The sequence below is a fragment of the Chiloscyllium punctatum genome, chromosome 29 (genome assembly GCF_047496795.1).
Source record: "Chiloscyllium punctatum isolate Juve2018m chromosome 29, sChiPun1.3, whole genome shotgun sequence".
NCBI classification, from domain to species: domain Eukaryota; kingdom Metazoa; phylum Chordata; class Chondrichthyes; order Orectolobiformes; family Hemiscylliidae; genus Chiloscyllium; species Chiloscyllium punctatum.
In genome coordinates, this window is record NC_092767.1 from 36,499,529 (window position 1) to 36,514,669 (window position 15,141).

Sequence of the window (15,141 nt, forward strand, 5' to 3'; positions counted from 1 at the left end):
CCAAGATATCTGTACACCTGGGAAAAACATTAAGCATCATGTCCAAGTTCTCCAAAGTGCTCCTTATTGTTCTTCGCTGTTATTAGTATGTCATCCAGATAAAGGGTAACTAGGGGTAGCCCTTGTAAAATGCTCTGCTGCCAAAAGGCACAGGCTGATGATACCCCAAAATGGCAGTCTTGTATATTGATATAAATGCTTATGGGTATTAATTATAGCATTCTTCTGGCACTCCTCATCCAGTTACAATTACAGGTCAGTGTGGCTCATGTCGAGCTTCATGAAGGACAGCCCACTCCCCAACCTGCTCCCTCCAACTTTGTGTACAAGTCCCCTATGAAAGGGATTGGGTATTTATCCAGCTGTGGAAAGGAGTTTACCATTTGCCTAATATCCCACAAAGACAAACTGTACTGTCAGGTTTCACAATTGGTATGACTGGTAGTGCCCATTCTACAAACTAGTTTGATGATTCCTTGGCTGTCCAGCCTCTTGATTTCCACCTTTACCTTTGCCTGTAATGCAAATGGCACCCAGCAGACTGTAGAAAATCTCGGCGTTGCTTCCTGGTCAGTATGGGGTCATGTGACTTTGGCCCCTTTGAAAACTCAAACCCTTCCTGAAATACTCCTTCGTATTTTACGAGGACTTCATTGTGGCAACCATGTTCTGAACGAAAATTGTTGAGACAATTAAGGTGAACTTTTCTCAACCAATTCCATCCCAATAGGTTTGGGCCCGAGTCTTTTCCTACCATCAGCGGTAACTGCACCAACTGCTTCTCACAGGATTTCCACAGTGTATCTTCTCAGGCTGGCTGAGATCTATGTAAACTTAAGGGTTGTACTCCTGAGTGAATCTTGTCAAAAACCGATTCTGCACCGACAGATACAGCTGCACCATTATCAACCTCCATAGGAACTCGATGACATTTAACCAAACATTAATTTTAGTTGGTTCTGATTTGGATGTCACTGAGCAATTTGAATTGTTCCAAAGCACATGTAGAGGGACTTTACAGGATGTGCACTGTCCTGGGTGCAGGCCTATAAGATTTCTTAATTTAATCAGGCCTTGTAGCTCTCCATTGCTATCTCAAACCTGCATTCTGACAGCAACTACAATGGCTTGACAGCCCATTTCCTGGAGAACTTTTGAGCCACGTGGCCGAGACTCAGCTTTGTTGTAAGGTTCTACTGTGGGCTGACCTGGGGACCTCTGCTCAGCATATACCCTTCGTTACACTCTGTGGTTGCCGACACTCGAGTGGTGTTCCCTTAGCTCAGTTGGAGAGGTAAGGGAGTCTATTTCCATCGGAATGCCCTGTAGCTCCCACAGTCCACATGGTGCATTTTCTAATGTCAACACCATTTGCAGTGTCTGTTTGAAGTCCAGTTGTGCTTCAGCTAATAGGTACTTCTGTATGGTTACATCATTAATCCCACGTACCAAGCAGTCTCTCAGCATCTCATTCAGTGATAACCCAAAATCACATGCCTCTGCCAATCATCTCAACCTCGTCAAAATTCCCAATACGATTTCCCTTGTTGTCTGACAGCCGAATAAAGTGTTTCAGAATTAGAGGAGGTCTGGGTTGTAATGTTCCTTACTCAGCTCCATAAACTATTTAAAGGTTTTAAGTGTCTGGTGCCTCTGAGAAAGTTAAGCCTCTTAGAACGGAGAATGCTGCGTTCTGCAAGCATTCAGAAGGATTACTCATTGCTTTTAATCTGTCCCAATGTCATTTGCCTGGAGAAATATTGCATTCTTTCCACATACTAGGCTCAGTCTTCAACAGCAGGATCAAATGACTCAAGCTTCCTAAATAAAGACATGATGCCAGAAATGCTTACGCCAACTCCAAGATGACTGGAGCAAGTGAATGTCCTTCAGGCATGTCATGTTTTCTGTGAAGATTAGAGTGGTGCTGGAAAAGCACAACTGGTCAGGCAGCATCCAAGGAGCAGGTTTACCCGAAACGTCGATTCTCCTGCTCCTCGGATGCTGCCTGACCAGTTGCGCTTTTCCAGCACCACTCTGATCTTCACAGAAAACATGACATGAGTGGTGCTGGAAAAGCGCAACTGGTCAGGCAGCATCTGAGGAGCAGGAGAATCGACGTTTCGGGCAAACCTGCTCCTTGGATGCTGCCTGACCTGCTGCACTTTTCCAGTACCACTCTAAACTTGACTCTAATCTTCAGCATCTGCAGTACCCACATCCACCTATGTCGTCTTTTCTGTGTCATTGGCACTGAAATAACTGCATGAAGACCAGTGTCCCGTCACCAAGTTACCTTTCATTTACTGTGCCCAGCACAGTGACTGTGGCCAGCCAGCTCAGAATTAGTCACATGACTGAGGAGAATCTTATTACCTGGTTATATTTATATTTTTATTCAAAGTCCACATGAAGTTACAACAGATAACAATAAGCACTGTACATCAAAGCTCAGCAGAGAAATGACAACATTAACATTGCACACCCCAAATCTCATTGTAAACAATAACATAAAACATTGTAACAATGCTGCCCCTTAAACAAGGTTATTTTGCCCTTGGTTTTTTCCAAGAGGAGTTATAAAGGCAGTGGTGCTGAAATGATTAACAGACACTGCCTAAGTCAACAATCAGAGGAGATCTTTAGGTTTTTTTTAAACACAGTTGTACAGGGGAGCGGCCAGTTCTCCCAAATCAGGTTTCTTCTAGTTTAATATAGTTCTAGCAGGCAGTCAAAAACTGCCAGCAGACAGAGAAGCAGCTACAATGAAAAGAGGTTCCATACTTCAACAAAGGTCGTGCCTGAAATTTCTCTCTGAAATCTCTCCTGCCTGTAAGAACCTGTATTTGAATTTACCAAGGGGTGCGTTTATGGGATGTTGCGGGAATTGGAACAGCTTTGTTAAGTTGCGTTCGAGTTGGTTGTGTTTTCAAATAGTTAAGTTATTCTAAATTCTGTTTGATTTTGTTTGTGTTTCAACTGTAATGTGTAAATAAATTCTATTTTGCTTGAAGCCATGTGGTTTGACCAGCTGCATCACTCCTAGAACATCCACTAAACATCTGCCTTTATAAAATGAAAGTTAGGGTCAGGGTTACCTTTGTAAAATATTTTGCAATGGTCCAGGCTGGTCACTAACAGATTGGAGACTCTTGGTGAGATTGATTCTACTTGGGTTAGAGTTATTGGTCTTTAAGGAGGCGAATGGTGGGTGTCAATGTCTTTTGTTCCGGCTATTGAATTTAGTTGGTTTAAACAGTGCTTGGTATAGTAAGGGCTCTTTCAGTCACTAAGAGTTTTCTGGGGGTAGAAGAAGTGACTTTGTGGCTTTACAAGAGGTGAACAAGGCAAAGCTGCTGGAAATGGTAGACAAGCTGGCGTTAGGGTCACCTTCATCCCTGAGAAAAGGAGACAATTGCAGCAATACACAATTACATTTTAATTTGCTGGAAATGCCATCAGAATCTTTAGAAATGGCTAAAATTAAATTGAAAATAAATTAGCCTGATTTAGAAGCAAAAGATAAAGAGAGAGAAAAAGCAATCAAATGGCTTGAATTACGATTTAAGGCAGAGCAAAAAGGAAAGGACAGAATTGCTTGAGCAGAACAAAAAGAAATGGAAAGAGAAGACAGGAAGAAAGAGAGAAAGACAGAATTGAAACTTGAGAAATTGACACTTCAACAGGAAAGTTGGCTTAAAAGGATGGAGGTGAAGGGAGGAGGGACGTTCTGTGAGGAAAATGGTGAGGATGAGAAAACCCATCATGGCCAAAGGCCTGGTTGGTATCTGTTTAAATAGACGAGGAGAAAGTGAGGACTGCAGATGCTGGTGATCAGAGCTGAAAATGTGTTGCTGGAAAAGCGCAACAGGTCAGGCAGCAGAGTCCTGAAGGGCTCATTCCCGAAATGTCGATTCTCCTGCTTCTTGGATACTGCCTGACCTGCTGTGCTTTTCCAGCAACACATTTTCAGCTCTGTTTAAATATATCCAAGCATTGCCTAAATTTGATGAAAGATGTAGCTGTTTTCTTCTCATTTGATAAAGTGGCTTAACAAATGAAGTGACTGATGTCCATGCAGGTTTTGTTGATTCAAATAAAGCTGATCGGGAGAGCTCGTGAGGTATTTGCATCTCTGCCAAAAAGAGGTATCTGAGGAATATGAGGAAGTGAAGAAAGCTATCTTCAGTGTGTATCAGCTTGTGCCAGAAGCCGACAGACAACATTTCAAGAATTGAAGGAGGGACACTGGTTAAACTTACAGAGAGTTAGAACTGCAAGAGTAGCAGCTGAACTTGCTGCTGCTGATGAATTGGTTCAATAATCAAAGTTTGGCTTCCAACATCAATTTCACTCCGTGAGGAATAGATATAGGGAAAAAGAAAAAGGGAACAGCACTTCTCAGTGAAGATCATAAGGATAACTTACCACATTATAGAAAGGAAACCCATGAAGAGGAAAGAGAATTTTAAAAATCTCTGGGGTTTTCACTGCAATAAAGTACGCCACATGAAATCACAGTGTTGGTGGGTTAGGAAAAGAACTGGGAAGGTGGATGTAGGAAAACAGGATAAGCCAGTGAATTTTATTGGAGTGGTAATGGAAAGCACAGTGGAGGCTAAAAAGCTGCACCAAGATGTACAATCTGGTCAGAGGTTGGGTAAGGAGGAAGTGCCAGACCATAAACCATTTACATGTGAATATAAATCAGCAGCAGGTAAAGAAGTTATAGTGTTAAGATGTACAGTTTTGTGCCAATCGTTGATGCTGAAAAATGAGGAGACATGTAACTCTGAAGCAGTATTGCCGGAAAAAAAGTAGTAGGGCTTGGAATTCACGGTGAGACAAGAAGTGCCCAGTTATGCAGAGTGAGTATAGAGTGTCCAGTAAAATATGGAGGAGTGGTGGTAGGAGTACTGGAAGAACTCTCAGCTTCAGAAATACAATTTGTCCTTGCTAACGATATAGCTGGGTCACAGGTAGAAGTGCTGCCTACTTGGGTTGAAAAGCCAGTGAAAAATCAGGTAACTGAAGTGTTACAGGAAGCATATCCCAGGACTTTCCCTGACTGTGTGGTAATGAGGTCACAAAGTCACCAGTTGAATCAGGTGGAGAAATCAAAGAGTACAGATAAGAAAGTTGAAGTCGAATTATCAGAGACCATATCTGATTAAATGATTGAGACAGATGGAGGACAATGTGGGTATCTTTAGCTCAGAGAAATTAACTGACTTACAACAGATAGATGAAAAACTGAAGCAATTGTATCAAAAAGCACACACGTAAGAAGAATCTGAGTGTATCCCTGAATGCTACTGCCTTAAAAACAATGTCATAATGCGAAAATGGAGATCATCACATATTCAGGCTGTTGAGAAATGGGCAGAAGTTCATCAAGGTATATCACCAGTGGCTTATAGAAAGGTTGTGTTGAAGAAAATTCTTGGGAGTCAGGCCTTGAGCATTAACAGACTTTATTACATGGCCATAGGGAGTACGTCATGCCTCACAGAGAGAGATAAGCATAGTCTGAAGTAATATAAAACACTATATGTTATACAGTATTTTAGGGTGGGACTTACTGAGAGGATACTTACAGCTACATTTATCCAAAAGAGTGAAGACAATTTCAGCTTTCATAACACTGGATGGACTGTGTCAACTTAAAGTCATGCCATTTGGTAAGAAGAATGCGCCAGCCACATTTCAAAGACTAACCAATAAAGTCTTTTCCAGATTATCCAATTGTGTGGTTTACATTGATGACCTGGTGATTTTTAGTCCCACATGGAAGGAACATTTGTCGTAATTATCAGAATTATTAAATCAACTTTGGAAGGAAGGCTTGGTGATAAACCTGGATAAGAATTTGCCAAAGCCCAAGATACCTTCCTGGGTCATGTTATTGGACATGGACAAATGGCCCATGGAATGTAAAAACAAAGGTTATTGGGGAGTTTCCCATACCATTGTTGAAGAGAGCAGTATAATGATTCCTGGGATTGAATGAGCTTTATCAGAAATTCATACTGAATTTTAGCAGTGTGGCTACTCCACTCACTGAATTATTAAAGAAAAGCAGGACGTTTCAGTGAATGCCAGACTGTCAAAAGACATTTGACAGTCTGATAGCTTTGTTAACCACTGCTCCAAGTGTTAGCCAGAATTAATTGCACAAAGCCATTCAAGGTGGCTATCAATGAGAGTCATAGGGGTGTTCGTGCTATACTCTTAAAAGCAAACGACGAGAAGATAAACCAACCTATCGGGGATTTCTCCAGGAAACTGAATGTTCATCAACAGAGATTTTTGACAATTGAGAAGAGACTTTGAGCTTGGTGTTGGCGTTAGAACATTTCAACATGTATTTTTTTTTAAATTTCCACCACCAGGAAGAAAAGAAACACCCAAGTGGCCTGTGACAAGCAGTGCCCTTCACATCAAAGGGTAATGCTGTGTAATCAAACAGTGAAGGGGAGGGCAGGGCAGGGATTAAATCAAAATAGAGTTGGACGGGGAAATAATACACTCTACTCCCTGTGGCGTCCACCTCTCCCTGAACAGCTCAAGGACACCACGAGCTCCTTCTCCAGAGACACCGTGGAAGAGCAGTCGGTGCTAATGGCCCCCTCCACGGCCAGCTGCTGGACCTGTTTAAGGCCAGTTTGGCCAGGCCCAGGAGCAGACCCACGAGGAGATCCTCAGACCTGCCCTCTCCACCCCCCCACCTCCGTACCAGGTGCCCGAAGGTCAGGAGTGTGGGACTGAAATGTAACCAAAAACAGAGAAGAAGGTTTTTTAGAAAATCAAAAAGGGAGTGCAAGCGCCCACACCCAATATAAACATGGTCCACAGACTCCACAGCACCCCAGAATTTCAACACTTACGTTGTCAGTAATGTGTCTCATATATCCTGATCATAATCCATTAAGTTTGTGGAGAAAGTCACGTACATTATTATAGCCAGTCAATTTGAAAATTGTACATGTGGCAAGATGGGAAAGCATGATTGCTGATGCATTGTCAAAATTTGGATGAGAAACAGAGGCATTCAATGGCAGGACTGAAATAGAATACAGTAATGCATGTTTGCATTTTATAGTCAATGTAATATTGTATGTGTTGTAGTGTACAAACAGTGTAAGACTAAGGGGTTTGAAAGTGAAGCCATCTTTGGAGATTGATAATTAATTTTTTTAAAGGGAGGAGGTGTGAAGGTGCTGCCCCTTTAACAAGGTTATGTTGTCCTTGGATTTTCCAATAGGAGTTATAAAGTCAGTGGTGCCAAAATGGCTAATAGATACTGCCTAAGTCAACAATCAGAGCAGACCTTTAGGTTTTTTTTAAACAGAGTTGTACAATGAAAGGGAAGTGGTGAGTTCTCCCAGTTGAGGTTTATTCCTCATTTGATTTGCTTTTAGCAGGCAGTCAAAAACTGCTGGTGGACAGAGAAGCAACTATAGAAAAAAGGTTTCATGCTTCAACAGAGATCTTGCCTGAACTTTCTCTCTGAAATCTCTCCTGCCTGTAAGAACCTGTTTTTGAATCTACCATTTGCCAAGGGGTGTGTTTATGCGATATTGTGGGAATTGGAGCATTTTTGAAAGTTGCATTTTCAAGTCGTTTGGTTTTTCAAACAGTTGTTATTCTAAATTCTGTTTTCTTTTTACTTAGATTACTTACAGAGTGGAAACAGACCACACTAAACCTCCGAAGAGCAATCCACCCAGACCCATTTACCCCTTCACCTAACACTACGGGCAATTTAACATGGCCAATTCACCTAACCTGCACATCTTTGTACTGTGGGAGGAAAGCAGAGCACCCACAAGAAACCCACGGGGAGAATGTTCAAACGCCACACAGACAATTGCCCGAGGCGGGAATTGAACCCGGGTCTCTGGCAGTGTGAGGCAGCAGTGCTAACCACTGTGCCACCCATTGGAGTAAAGTTAGATCACATAGGATTCAGGGTAAGCTTGCCAATTCATTACAAAATTGGCTTTGGAGTAGGGGACAGAGGATGGCGGTGGAGGGTTGTTTATCGGACTGGAGGCCTCTGACAAGCGGTGCTCCACTTTCAACTATAGTGTGTCAACAAATTTTGTTCTGCTTGAAGCCCTGAGGTTTAAACCAGATGCATCACTCGTGGAATATCCACTTTACATCTTCCTTTAAAAAAATAAAGTTCAGATCTGGGCTACCTTCTCAAGATATACTAGGGGGGAGGGTGTGGTCAGGCCTGCTCCATAACAGCGTTATATAGAAACCAACAAAATGGTTACTCAGGTTTTTCTTGCCTTTTAGAAAAAGGACTGCAAAAGTCTAAAGACATTGCATAAAAAGAAAACCAAACATAACATCTCCTCAAAATGAGCAAGACAATGTTCACATAAAATAACAGCACACAGCAACAGACACTGCATCAGAGCATATCACTGAAAAGTGAGATTATGGTATAAAACATTCCATGTAAACACATCTCATTTTAGTCAGTAATACAAAATAAATTAGAGTGGTGCTGGAAAAGCATAGAAGGTCAGCACGAAACGTCGATTTTCTTGCTCATAGAGTCATAGAGATGTAAAGCATGGAAGCAGACCCTTCGGTCCAACCTGTCCATGCCGACCAGATATCCCAACTCAATCTAGTCCCACCTGCCAGCACCCGGCCCGTATCCCTCCAAACCCTTCCTATTTATATACCTATCCAAATGCCTCTTAAATGTTGCAATTGTACCAGCCTCCACCACATCCTCTGGCAGCTCATTCCATACACGTACCACCCTCTGCATGAAAACGTTGACCCTGAGGTCTCTTTTATATCTTTCCCCTCTCACCCTAAACCTATGCCCTCTAGTTCTGGACTCCCCGACCCCAGGGAAAAGACTTTGCCTATTTATCCTATCCATGCCCCTCAATTTTGTAAACCTCCAAAAGGTCACCCCTCAGCCTCTGACGCTCCAGGGAAAACAGCCCCAGCCTGTTCAGCCTCTCTCTGTAGCTCAGATCTTCCAACCCTGGCAACATCCTTGTAAATCTTTTTTGAACCCTTTCAAGTTTCACAACCCCTTTCTGATACGAAGGAGACCAGAATTGCATGCAATATTACAACAGTGTCCTGTACAGCCGCAACATGACCTCCCAACTCCTGTACTCAATACTCTGACCAATAAAGGAAAGCATACCAAATGCCTTCTTCACTATCCTATCTACCTGCGACTCCACTTTCAAGGAGCTATAAACCTGCACTCCAAGGTCTCTGTGTTCAGCAACACTTCCTAGGACCTTACCATTAAGTGTATAAGTCCTGCTAAGGTTTGCTTTCCCAAAATGCAGCACCTCGCATTTATCTGAATTAAACTCCATCTGCCACTTCTCAGCCCATTGGCCCATCTGGTCCAGATCCTGTTGTAATCTGAGCTAACCCTCTTCGCTGTCCACTACACCTCTGTGCTGACCTGCTGTGCTTTTTCAGCACCACTCTAATCTAGACTCTGGTTTCCAGCATCTGCAGTCCTTGTTTTACCTAGTTGATTTTAACCCTACTGCGAATCCTCTTGGAGAAAGTGAGGACTGCAGATGCTGGAGATCAGAGCTGAAAATGTGTTGCTGGAAAAGCGCAGCAGGTCAGGCAGCATCCAAGGAGCAGGAGAATCGACATTTCGGGCATAAGCTCTTCTTCATTCCTGAAGAAGGGCTCATGCCCGAAATGTCGATTCTCCTGCTCCGTGGATGCTGCCTGACCTGCTGCGCTTTTCCAGCAACACATTTTCAGTGCGAATCCTCTTGCAGGGATGCCGGCCTTGAAGAAGTTTTCCTCCGCTCTCTACAAGAATCTCAGTGAATCTCTCTCTCACTCACTGCAACCCCCAGGTCATCTCCTCTGCCCTGAAGCTCTTCTCCACTGCAGGCACCCTGCCTCTATTCCCGATGAAGTGCTTTTGCCTGAAATGTCGATTTTCCTGCTCCTCAGATGCTGCCTGACCTGCTGTGCTTTTCCAGCACCACTCTAATCTAGACTCTGCTTTCCAGCATCTGCAATCCTTGTTTTTACCTCGTAATACAAAATAGTGAAAAAACAAACAAACATCCAACTGACAGAACTGGCTATTGGTCGGCCTACACCAGCCAGCTATTGGTCGGCCTAGACACTTTCCAGCTAACGGATGGCTTACTCACTGACTAACAGTCTGCCTACACACGGACTGACTATTGGTCCACCTTACACACCTTGTAGTTATCGTTCAGATTGCACACAGGCCAGCTATTTGTTGGCCTGCAAGCCTCGCGGCCACGGGTCAGCCTCCACACCTTGCGGCTATCCGTTAGCCTACACTCCTTGTGGCTATGGGTCAGCCTACACATGGGCCAGCTCTCAGTCAGCATACATATCTTCCAGCTATTGGTTAGCCTACACACTTTCTGGCTATCAGTTGGCTTACACAGCTTCTGGCTATTGGTCCACTTACACACCTTCGAGTTGTCAGTCAGCTTAATTACAAGCCGGTTATCGGTCGGCCTAAACACAGTCTGGTTCGGTTGGCCTTCACAACACACAAGAACCCAGCCCACACACACAGGCTTGGTGCACCCCACAAAGGCACAATACACACACTAAAACATAGTGCAAACATAAAGGCACAGTCCACTCACGAAGATACGTCCCACTCACAAAGGTCCAGTCTACTCATGAAGGTCCTGTCCACACACAGAGGCCCTGTCCACTCACTGAGGCCTGGTCCATACATGAAGGGACAGTACACACATGAAGGCATGGTGCACACTCTAAGTCCTGGTCCATGCACAAAAACCCAGTATACACACGAAGGCTCAGTCTGGGGCTCACACACAAAAGTTAAGCCCACAACCCATCCACTTAAATAAAGGCATAAAAGCTGGGTGCCATCACCAAGTTTTCCTTCAATTCTCTAGTTCACACAGTGGGCGGCATGGTGGCACAGTGGTTAGCACTGCTGCCTCACAGCGCCAGAGGCCCAGGTTAACCCAATTAGGACAAGAGCTGAAAATGTGTTGCTGGAAAAGTGCAGCAGGTCAGGCAGCATCCAAGAGCAGGAGAATCGGCGTTTCGGGCATGAGCCCTTCTTCAGGAATGAGGAAGAGCTCATGCCCGAAACGTCGATTCTCCTGCTCCTTGGATGCTGCCTGACCTGCTGCGCTTTTCCAGCAACACATTTTCAGCTCTGATCTCTAGTATCTGCAGTCCTCACTTTCTCCTCCAATTAGGACAAGGCCCAGTTTGACCTCAAAGCCAACAAGGTAAACCTGGTTCCAATCACAATAGGTTCTTTCTTTGTTTTGAGAAAATATTACCTTGTTGAAGTTCCAGCTGTTCTTCTAGTCAGTACAACCTTCAGATTCTGTCTTAGAGTGCTCATTCACAGATTGAATTTCCCAAATGAGTTGTATAACTGAATTAACAAAGACAAAACAACAATCCCAAGCGAATGCACATGGGTGTACCCTCACATAGACCATTATCGTTTAGTGACCCTGGAAAGAGAATAGCAACAACAGGCAAGGTGGGAAATATCCTGTTAGACAAAGTTGTTTGATCCTCTGTGGGAGAGGAGATGCCACAAAATTCCAGACCTGTGTTTGTCTGATTGGACTCTACACCACAGTGCTGTGCATCTCTTTACAAATGGCACAATTCACTCATCTTTTTGACAATCAATAATTGCGATAAGAATGTGAAATAGAACAACTCTCAAGTAGCTCGACAAAATGAGGTATTAAATGACTGAATACCCTCAGCAAAATGAAGGTTATCACTGAAAAAAATCCAAAAGATATTTAGATTTTGTTGGGATTGATAAGTGAGTGAAATAATACAAGTACTGTTGTTTGAAGACAAATTACAATCCACAGTTGAGATGTAATAGGATCAGATTAATTCAGTCTTTGGGGTATTCAAACACAGTCTAAAATCTCATTGATATCACATCATTAAAATAAACCCGTTAGTATAATCTGTTTGTTCAAAATGATTTTTAAAAATTGATGATGTAATCACATTTTCCCAGGAGATATATCACACAACATAAAATAAAGTTCCTGGAACTGTGTCAGCTCCAGCTCGAAGAGAATTCTCCAAATCTGACAGTTTGCCAGCAGCAGGAAGGGAGAGGTTGTTTGACAAATAATAAAATGCATCTTCTCAGGGAAAAGGTTGAAAAAGTAGACGACACCATCCGTGCCATTATTGGTATTCCTGGTAAATCTTGGAAAATTTTAACTTGTATAAATTTCTGCATTGAATCACACTTATTTCTACCTATGACTGATAATTATTATCTTTCCCTTTAGCAAGGCAAATACTGATGGCAGACAATACTGTGCTCACTCACTGAGTTTAAAGCAAAGAGATTGTCAATTTGGAGACTCATCAGTCATGTGCAACATTGTCTGTTTCTTTATACTGGGTTCTGTTTCTCTGGAATGCATTTGCACTGAGGCCACATTAATGAAGTTTGGCTGAGCACCAGCCCTGCCATTTCCTAGAAAGTGTTCAGCAAGACTGCACTCTGTGGTAGTTCAAAGCCTGTTATTGGTTGGATGGGTTTGGTAACAATGCACCTATTAGTGGCATTCAGTGTTTCCCATTCCTTGAAGTGAAGATATTTTGTTGGTGGATCTTGTTCAGGCAGCGTGCATCAAATCGGAGTCCAGATACAATGTGGGCAATGGGTGGGTTCAGCAGTTTGTTATGGAGTGATAAGTGAGCATCAGTACAAAATGTTGTTTTCATCAGTGAGTGAATGTGTGGGGGCACGATATTTGTGAAGACAGACCATTGGGAGGGGTGTTGAGCTCAGAGTTCTAATTTTGATGCATGTTGTTGAATTATTTGGTTGTTAAAAAGACGAGTGAATTGTGCCATTTGTAAAGAGATGCACAGTGCAATGGTGCAGAATCCAATCAGGCAAACACAGATCTGGAATGTTGTGGCAGCTACTCTCCCACAGAGGATCAAACAACTTTGTCTAACAGGATATTTCCTACCTTGCCTGTTGTTGCTATTCTCTTAGGAGAAAGTGAGGACTGCAAATGCTGGAGATCAGAGCTGAAAATGTGTTGCTGGAAAAGCGCAGCAGGTCAGGCAGCATCCATAGAGCAGGATTCTCCCGCTCCTTGGTTGCTCTTCTCTTTCCAGGGTCACCAAACGATAATGGTCTATGTGAAGGTACTCCCATGTACATTCGCTTGGGATTATTGTTTTGTCTTTGGCCATCAGTTTAGATAACTATTTATTTTTATTATTATCATTATCATTCCTGTTGTTATGTTGGCACTGACTTTTTGGAGATGCATCTCTTGGATATATTTTCAGACCAATTCACTGTGAAACCGTAGTGTTACACCGTGCACTGCAATACTCCGTCAACTTTGTGAAATCTATGTTATTGTACCTGGTCCAGAAGCCTCAAAAAGGTAGAGCTTGGTTAGTAAAACAGGATTTTTTGCTGACAAAAGACAAGTTGGTTTCCATGATTTAGGTTATTTGATACTGTTGTACTGCTCTGAGGCTCCAATCATGACCCAGAACATTCGGCCCTCAGTGAAAGTCAGTCCTGTCATTGTCCCCTCCATTTGACCTGATGTTCAGATTGAGGGACTGAGTAAATTGGATACTATGTCAGGGTCAGCATCAGCAGAGAACTGCAAAAAGAATATGAAAAATCTGTCAACCCTGGTATAGGATAATGGCCTTTGTGTAGGACAGCAATGCAGTGATTATAACACAGGATGTCTGTGCAAATAGGGATTGCGGTTTCCAGGTGAGGTGGTTTACTGGAGGTCGCATTAAGATGCTGAGTAACCCCAGACTGTTTTGTGGCGATTGGGGAAGAGAAAGTATTTTAAAAGTAGGAATAAGGTAATATTGAAGGGACTTACTGTTGCCAGCCAGCACACGGAACTTTATAAATGGTTGCAGTAACGATAACATGGTGCTGAACATTCCCACAGTACATTGTATATGTCAGGGCTGCTGCATCATCACTGATATCTGGGACATATCTGGCACATCAGGGGAGTAACCCAGTGGATCAAACTCTTTGATGCAATACCATTTCTTCAACTCCAAAATAGTTCACTTGAGGGAAAGTGCAGTTGATGTAATGCTGGGTGGCAAGATATCCAATGAATTCCATGTGGTACCTGATAACGCTGTGTAGGATTCTGAGAATGTTTGTTCCTGCAATAATAGTGTGAGGGAGAGAGAGAGAGTGGGAGCGGGCAGTGTGTGGGAGAGAGAGAGGGAGCGGGAAGTAAGAGGAAGAGAGATTGGGAGCAGGCCATTTGAAGGAGAGAGTGTGGGAGCTGGAAGTGTGAGGGAAAGAGAGAGTTGGAGCCGGGAGTGTGTGGGAGAGACAGTGGGTGCAAACATTGTGAGGGAGAGAGAGGGTGGGAGCCGGCAGTGTGAGGGAGAAAGAGAGTGGGTTCGGGCAATGTGAGTGGGAGAGAGAGTGGGAGCCGGCAGTGTAAGGGAGAGAGAGAGTGGGAGTGTGCAGTGTGAGGGAGAGGAAGAGAGAGAGAAAGAGAGCAGTGTGAGGGAGAGAGAGTGGGAGCCGGCAGTGTGAGAGAGAGTTGGAGTGTTCAGTGTGAGGGAGAGGGAGAGTGGGAACAGGCAGTGTGAGGGAGAGACAGTGGGTGTGAATAGTGTGAGGGAGAGAGAGGGTGGGAGCTGGCAGTGTGAGGGAGAAAGAGATTGGGTTTCGGCAATGTGAGTGGTACAGAGAGTGGGAGCCGGCAGTGTGAGGGAGAGAGAGAGTGGGAGTGTGCAGTGTGAGGGAGAGGAAGAGAGAGAGAGAGAGCAGTGTGAGGGAGAGGGAGAGTGGGAGCGGGCAGTGTGAGGGAGAGAGAGAGTGGGAGGGGACAGTGTGAGGTAGAGAAAGAGTGGGAGCCGGCACTGTAAGGGAGAGAGAGGATGGGAGCCGGCACTGTGAGGGAGAGAGAGAGTGGGAGCGGGCAGTGTGAGGGAGAGAGAGTGGGAGCCGGCATTGTGAGGGAGCGAGAGAGAGGAAGTGGGCAGTGTGAGGGAGCGAAAGAGTGGGAGCGGGCATTGTGAGGGAGAGAGAGTGGGAGTGGGCATTGTGAGGGAGAGAGAGAATGGTAG